Below are 8,770 nucleotides of genomic sequence, written 5' to 3'. Positions count from 1 at the left end.
ATTACCAAATAGTATTATTTATATCAAACATGACATAGGCTGTTACATAAAATTCACTTAAAGCAACCACAAAACATCTCCAAAAAATGTATCACTAAAATATGAATAATTAATATAATTCAACATGGCTGTCTTAAAAATTGCCACTATCAAGTCTAAAGATAAAACCAAAACTAAAAATAGGAATTCCTCACAAATTATCATATTCGTCGTCAATTTAAAACACATACCAACATATATTTATTATTATTGTTGTATTCACGCACGCTCGCTGCGAACAAATAACGCAATTACCCTCGATAAAAACAATAAAATCCAAATATGGGTGCTATCAGACCTAGTCTGAGGTACCTAGACCTATTTGATTGAAATCAACAACAAAACCCCGTTCCCAATGAGAATTGTTCACAAATTACTTACTCTACATGATATTAAACATTTTCTTGATAAAATATTATCAAATCTCACAATTATAAAACAAGTAATTATATTTTAAATCGCTAAAAATGGAACCCTTGTTTAACGACCAAAAGAACAATATGGCGATAAAGAAGGAAAGTGAAGCTGGAAAATCTAAAGGCTACCGGAAGAGTCCGCCAATTCGGGCGTACCAATCTATAAAATGAATATTACATCAACCTCTTGCTTGCGATAAGATAACATCAGGTGCAGCGCTGATTATTTGCTTATCGCAACTAAATGAGTAAATATTGATTATATGTTTTTGAAGAGTCCATAAACTTATTATTAGGTACTAATTATTACTAATTACTAAATTACTAATTATTACTGCGGGGATGAGTGATGATACTTTTGGGGCGAATGGAAATCTGTGTGCCTTTATGTTACCAAATAGTTTTTTTTATTTTACTAAAAAATACAGTAGGCTATATAATTTATCAACTGTCAGCGTTGTCTTGAAATAAAACAATCTAATTTTATTTATCTGGTAGAGTAGAATCTCACAAATTAAAAACTTCATATTATCATCTCGTGCATAAAATAATCAATGATTCAAGGTTATGTAGCATTTTTTTAACACTAGCAACACTTCTTGAGAGTATTATTCGATACATTTTGCGAAATATTGGCGAGTAATAATGGCATAACACCTGAAATATTTGTTAAAAACTTATCTAACTATCCGTTGTATTTGTAAGAGATAAATTTACAAGCAGTGGTGTAATGAAGTTGATCAGACAATTAATAAATACAGTTTTTAGTGAAATCGTAATATTTTCATGATTGAAATTAAATTAGTCAAAACACATATTGATTATTGATTATTGAAATCTGATGTAGTTAAAAATGATTTTTCCAAATTGAAAATATTTACAGCTTACAGCCTCTTTATTTTTGAAACAATAAAATTTGTAGTATCTAACAATAAACTAACATTTGGTAATACTGTCCATAGCTATAATACAAGACCCCATCGATTGGTTGAACATCATAAATTAGAGCTTTTTTTTAAAAAAAAATCACCTATAAAGGAAACAAATATTTTGATCTTTTGCCAAAAAATATCAAAAAAGAAATAAATAATACAAACAGATTTTTAAATTTGGCAAAAGCATTTCTAATCCAATCAGCTTTTTTTCTATCGGGGAGTGGGGGGCTTCTCACTCTTTCTCTTAATAATTTAGAATACAATTTAACCTTATATATTTTTTGAATAACCATCTCACTTAGTTTTAGTTCCCATGACTCTATTTCTTGTAACTATATGTTTGCATATTATGAAATAAAGATTTTGATTGAAAATAAATTAAAAAGCCGTTTTCAGCGTGTCTCCATTACAACATCGTACAAACTAGCACTAAATCCAGCGGCTTATGAGGCAGCAGCATTGACTTTAGATGCTAGAGGATAGACGTCTACTGATCTATGATGGATATCTGTAGGTGGCATTTTTTGAGGGGATTTTTGTACCTAAATGTGGTGGTTGTTTTATAGTGTATTGGGATTGTACCTCAGACTAATATTTAAGTGACGTCTATTAAAATAAAAACAAAATAAAACCAAAATCCCATCTTCCTGTATTGGTGTGGTGAGAAAAAAATACATATTTTAGAACAATTTTTTTACTTTGTCCGATAAAAGTCTCGGGCGATTACAACATTTTGCTGTCAACAAATATTTTAAATTGATAAGCAGCTTCTAGCCTGTAAATTATTAGCGCAATAATTAATTGATATACCGTAAATAAACTGTAAAATATTTCTTTTTTTTATACAAACATCTGTATATGTTCTGTGTTAAGAACTGTAGCTAAATGAAGCGAAACTGTTTCATAAAATTTACTACTTACCTTACGGTACTTACTTTCTGCTGGGGCGCTACAAATCGCAGTCGATTCTTCGCCTCGTAGATTAGCCTCTTCCACACATCTCTGTCCGCTGCCATCTCCACTGTCCCTCCACACTGACTCACATCTCTCTTAACTTGGTCATACCATCTCATTTTTGGTCTACCCAGTGGACGCTTTCCAGTTGGTACAGCAGAACATACTTCCTTCAGTCTTGTTCCTTCTTCCCTTCGCAATACATGACCTAGCCAACCTAATATTTTTGCCTTTATCAAAGCTATTATATATCAGAGTCCTAATATAACGCTCCTAGCTCTCTGTTTTTTCTAATCCGCCATTCTCCTTCATCGTTTACTGGGCCAAATATTTTTCTTAGGACCTTGTTTTCAAAAACAATCAAGCGTCCTTCATTTTTCTTGGATAGGACCCAGGTCTCGCTTCCATACAATAACACTGGTTGAATAATGGTTTTATATATTCTTATTTTTGTATCAGATGATAGGAGTTTTGATGACAGGAGCTTCATACATGCACCTAAACATTTATTGGCATTTGCTAACTTACTTAATATTTCTGTATCTTCTATGTTAAAGCTATTTACAGTAACTCCTAAGTATTTAAAGCTTTCTACTGGTTCAATTAAATAGTTGGCTATATTGAAATTGGTGCCTCTATTGATGGGATGTCGTCCAAACTTTATTATTTTGGTTTTTTCCTCATTTAGTTCCAAACCCACTTTTTTACATTCTTGAATAAACTTGTCGGCTAGAAAACACAAATCCTCCGACTTTTGTATAACTACTTACCTTACATCAGCAAAATCGTTAGGCCTACCTTAAAAGCAAAAACTTAAGTAGCCTATTCCTGCCTTTTTGTGTTCAAGCTTTTCTGATAAATACTTGAACATATTTTAATTATTTTATAAACTTTTCACATAATCATAATAGGTATAATATAAAGTTTTAATTGATTTCATAGCTCTAATTAACTTCCAGATAATGTAGGTGGTTTCCATTTTTACTCAGTTTAACTTCAGATTTGGTCGGGTTTCCACATATTTTGAAAGGTCACATAATTTTGAGCCTCTAATTGATTTATGCATTTAGAATTGAGTTTATGTTTGCTCTTTGGAATATACTTCGATAATTGGGATGTACTTCTAACACTCTCTAAAAACTAAATAGAAATACATAATTTTTGATGAGTGCTCTTCGTATCTTTGAAATACCAACAAAAATAACTAACTGTCTCTTATATGTTTACTACTTAATAATATAAATACTTATATATATAAGTAATATATATACTTAACTTATATAACATATTTACATATTTATATACTGTATATATATAGGCCTATATATTTAAACATATTACTTACTATATATACATATTTATTAATATATTTACTTATATATACAGGGTGGTAAAAAAGTCCCTGGACAGTTAAATATTTTAAAAAATAATGCAGATAGAGCTACAATACTTGGTACAAAGTTACAGGGCATAAAACTCTATTTTAACACATATTCAGTGATCCAATAACTCTTCAGGGGGACGGCCCACAAGGAGTCGGAAGAAAATCTTAAATAAAAGCATAGGTCAATATGCACATCAAATTAAAGGTATTTTTTAGTAGAATACAATGCCGCAAACCGCACTTCAAAAGGTTGATCCTGCGCAAAATGGCAGATATGTTCAAATATTTCTTGAATCCGCCATTTTGAATCTTTGAACGACTGTAATTTTTTCTCAGGCATTATTTTGAGCTTGAATTTATGGCATCGTAATCTACTAGTGAAGACCTTTAATTTGATGTGCATATCGACCTATTCTTACGTTAACAATTTTCTTCCGATTCCTAGGGCTGTGCCCCCTGAGAAGTAAGCGTATAATAGCAATGTAAATTAAATGAATCTTTGAACAACTGTCATTTTGCGCAGGATCAACCTTTTGAAGTGCGGTTTGCGGCATTGTATTCTACTAAAAAAGACCTTTAATTTGATGTGCATATTAACCTATGCTTCTATTTAAGATTTTCTTCCGACTCCTTGTGGACTCCGTCCCCCTGAAGAGTTATTGGATCACTGAATATGTGTTAAAATAGAGTTTTATGCCCTGTAACTTTGTACCAAGTATTGTAGCTCTATCTGCATTATTTTTTAAAATATTTAACTGTCCAGGGACTTTTTTACCACCCTGTATAATAAGTAATTATATTACTTATTAAGTATATATATATACTTAATAATATTTACTTACTGCTCTTCTCCTCCACAGTTATCAAGATATAAGGATTGAGGTATTTAAGTTCAAGTTCATTCCTGTCTTGATGATTAAAATATCACTTTAAAAATGTCTTTCTTTCATGTAGAATTTAACAATGTTCACAATACGGATTGTAATAATGTAGTTGAAAGTAAAATGAGTAATATTTGCTTAAATCCCATGAAAAATTGTATGTGGGTTTTTAAAATAAAACTGAGAATAAAATGATATGTAGTGATTGTACTGAAGATAGAAATACAATGTTTTTTTATAATAATCAAAAATATGATGTAAATAAACATTAAATTAAATAACTTTCAGCTGTCAAGAAATTGGGATGGGAAAGAAAAATAGGAAATTGTATTTAGAAGAAAGAGGAAATAAAATTATAATATATTGAAATCAATTTTGAATAAAAGTATGGAAAAGTGATGAACTAGTACGCAACAATAAGGAAGACTCAACAATTAATTGTTCCTCAGAATTTAGGAGTTCTAGTTTATTCTATTGTGTCTATGTTATTGTATCAATTCACCCAGGTTGTATGAGGGATATGCAGAAGATAATTTTGGATTTGGATGTAAAATTGTTTATATCTTGATAGTTTTTGAGCCAATAAATATAATAATTATAAATAAGTATAACTACCATGAAAAACTATTTTTTGACTTTTGGTACAATTTTTTTACAAATAATTATGGAATAATTGAATACAACCATAACTTATGTCACTGTAAGGCAGTTAACAAAGTTTACGATCTACATATTGTGCAAGAAACAAAATAATATTAAAACATATAATATTCGTATAGGTTATATTTTCTGACTGTGTATTCATTATTCTTTACACTGTTCATAAAAAAAAATTACACTAAGTCAAGTGTTCATCACAATGATTAAAAAAGTGCAAAATCAAAAACTTTTTAGCTTTCCAAACTTAAATTACTGTCATAACACAAAATCTTTTAAAGAAGTGATGAGTCGAGTCGACAACTTTCACGAGGGTGAATGACTTAATAATTGATAAACCTCTAGCTTCAGGCCAGTTATACATACTTTTGCTTGGGGAGTTCTAGTTGAGAATGAACACTATCTATTAGTCTATTACTAATAGCACTGAGTGTACGAGGGGTAAACTCAATTTAAATAGTTAATTACGGCACTGCTCTTGTTAAGCCAAGCTGGTCTCAAGATTTGAAACGTTTTTTCGCATAACTTTACAAATAAATATACACATAGTTTTGGTATTTTCCATCCTTACTACACCAAACGTATGTTCAACAATCCATACAATCGGTCTCATCACAGCCCAAACAATAAAAATCGCAGATAGTTAAAATTATAACTTAAAGTGTCAAGCCAAAAAATCTGAAAAATAATTTCAGCACATTACATTGAAAAGGCGAAAATATTGTCTGACATCTTGGACGCGTTGAAGGTTGCAGCAAAGCATTTATCTTAGGGCCAAGCTTAACTTAACTTGACTTAAGACTGAATTCAACTTAACTGGACAGTTTAACTTGAGTAAAATTTATTGCTGTAACACATCTGAAATATCTCCCAGACATTTGCCAGTTCAATGACGTTACCATCTCCCAGAGACGAATCCTACCTAGTTTCATAATGACCACTCATATTAAAGCCCACATGTTTGATTCGGCTCGATGTCACGCTGCCTGGCTACGCTCGGTTCTTCGTAGAAGCCGCAGCCGAGGTACAACAACCGTAGAGTTGCTGGCCTTGTCTGGAGGCGATGTGGCACTACAAGATGTACCGGCACCCAGCCTGGCACCTGTACACAACCCTGTGGTAGCGCTGGCACTACAAGATGTACCGGCACCCAGCCTGGCACCTGTACACGACCCTGTGGTGGCGCTGCATCACAGTATTGACCTGGAGAGATCTGTGTAGGTGGTAAGTCGAATCTCATCGACATATTTATTCAGTCACATATATAATATTTTTATCAGTTCAAAAAAACCGTTACTTGTAGCATATCAAAGTAAAGCTAATTTCATAACGAGTAAGAAAATTCAACCGGAGAAGGGCTAAATGCATTGGTATAGGAAACACAGAGTATTACAAAAATATAATTTTTTTCAAAATAACTGCCGCCATTTTGAAACGGAAAAAGATAATTAATTTCTGTTTTCGCCAAAATGTTTGTCTATCAAATACCTTTAAATGATGTATAACATGACATATGTCTGCATTTGAAAATTCCGAGATTCGAACTAGTGACCTAGTTTTTGGCACACCCTGTATTGGGAAAAAGTTAAAAATAGTTTTACGTTATTCCTTGGGGTCAATTTTCAATATTTCCCACTAAGGAAATAATTTTATTTCATCCTTGTACGTTAAGCCGTTTATCCGTTATCAATTTGAGACACCCTGTATATGGATACGGAATCAATAAGGTATAAGTTTATGGATATGGTTTCAATAACATATATGGATACAGATTCAAAAACATATATGGATACGGATTCAATAACGTATTATGGATAGTAGTGAGTGATGTGTCCATACCAAAATTTATCAAGATACTGATACCTGAAAAATCAATTCTCAATACTGATACCATTTCTATGATTTTTATAACAAATTTTCCAAATGGATTGGTTATATTAAACCAACCCCAGTGTTTATGTCCTTTCATTAAGTATTTTTAAGGTGTTGGGGTGTTTTTCAAGTAAAGAAAAAAATTATCCAGCAATGATACATTCCAACTAGCCAATTTAAGTTTAAACTAGTGATGGGCGGATCCAGGAAAATGTCGGTACCGGATCCGGATACAGAGTTTAATAAAACCTAATACTTACAGAAATCCAATTTAAATCATACTGTTTAATTTAAATTGGTAATGTTTAAAGGTTGATGTATTAAGATCACTGACAGTCTTGTATAAGGATACAAGTCTTGTATTAGGACACTGTTAGTCTTGTATATTGAAAAAATACTGTCCATATACTTTCTTGTATATGGGCACAGATAGTCTTGTATTTCGACACTGTTAGTCTTGTACAAAATGGACCAGTGGCGGATCTAGAACAGTCACAAGGTGGGGGGGGGACTGAAAAATTTGTGCAAACTAAGTCTCATAAATGGCAGTTTTATACCATTTCTTTGTCCAAATTTAGTGACAAATTATTTTACGCAATGTGTATGCACTACTGTATTACATGCAGTAAAAATTATATAGGTATGTATACCCGAGGGGGGGCAGTCAACCCCTTCAACCCCCCTCTGGAACCGCCACTGACATGGACACAGATACTAGATAGTCTTGTATATTGACACTGACAGTCTTGAATATGGACACTGATAGTCTTGCATATCGACACTAATAGTCTTATGTATGAATTGTACTTTATAAAGAACGTATTGTAAAGAAAATTAAAAAAAAGCCCGGATCCAGCCCTGGATCTGATGGGGTGTTTGTTCTAGCTCTGATCCGGCGGATCCGGTAGTCCGATATCTGGATCCGACCATCACTAGTCAAACCCTTCTAAACACAATAAAAACTACCATATTAAAGATAAATGAAGATCTAACAACAAAAATCAAAAAGAAAATTATATGATAGAGGTGTGCTGTCCTGTATCTCAAGCCATACTCGAAGTAATTATCATGAACATCTACCCTGGCCGTGTAGATGTCGTCATCATTATCGTCTTTCGCAGTCACGGAAATGTGACCGTCAAATTCCGCGATCATGGCAAAATCATGAAAACCGACTGCAGCCCTGTGACACCATCATTGATTCCCACCGTCAAGGAAACATCATCGTCGTCGTCCAAAATCGTGTCAAAATTATAAACATTTCCCGCGATTGTGTAGACTTGATCATCGTCTCCTGCGGCCAGGGAAATGTCGTCATCGTCTTGCGCAATAACGTTTATGGATACGGATTCAAAAACGTATATGGATAATGTTTCGCCCATGAATCGAATCGTTATTGTGATAATCACTCAATTGAATTAGAATTCCGATGCATTTTCGATGCATCCCACACCCCTCAAATGTAATCCCGTCCCAATGATTGGGAATACACTATCCAGAAACTTGTTTAACCCTCCAAGTGTCCATAGTTTAGGCCTTAATGTCCACCTATTTTTGGCGCATTTGCAAGGTTTTATTAAAACGGATCTGAGAAGCTTAAAACAATGTTAATTCTAATGTTCTATATACCAT

This window comes from Macrosteles quadrilineatus, unplaced genomic scaffold (assembly GCF_028750875.1).
Source record: "Macrosteles quadrilineatus isolate MER2022 unplaced genomic scaffold, UCM_ALF_1.0 Scaffold_3__2_contigs__length_128488019, whole genome shotgun sequence".
NCBI classification, from domain to species: Eukaryota; Metazoa; Arthropoda; class Insecta; order Hemiptera; family Cicadellidae; genus Macrosteles; species Macrosteles quadrilineatus.
This window is presented reverse-complemented; position numbering follows the sequence as displayed.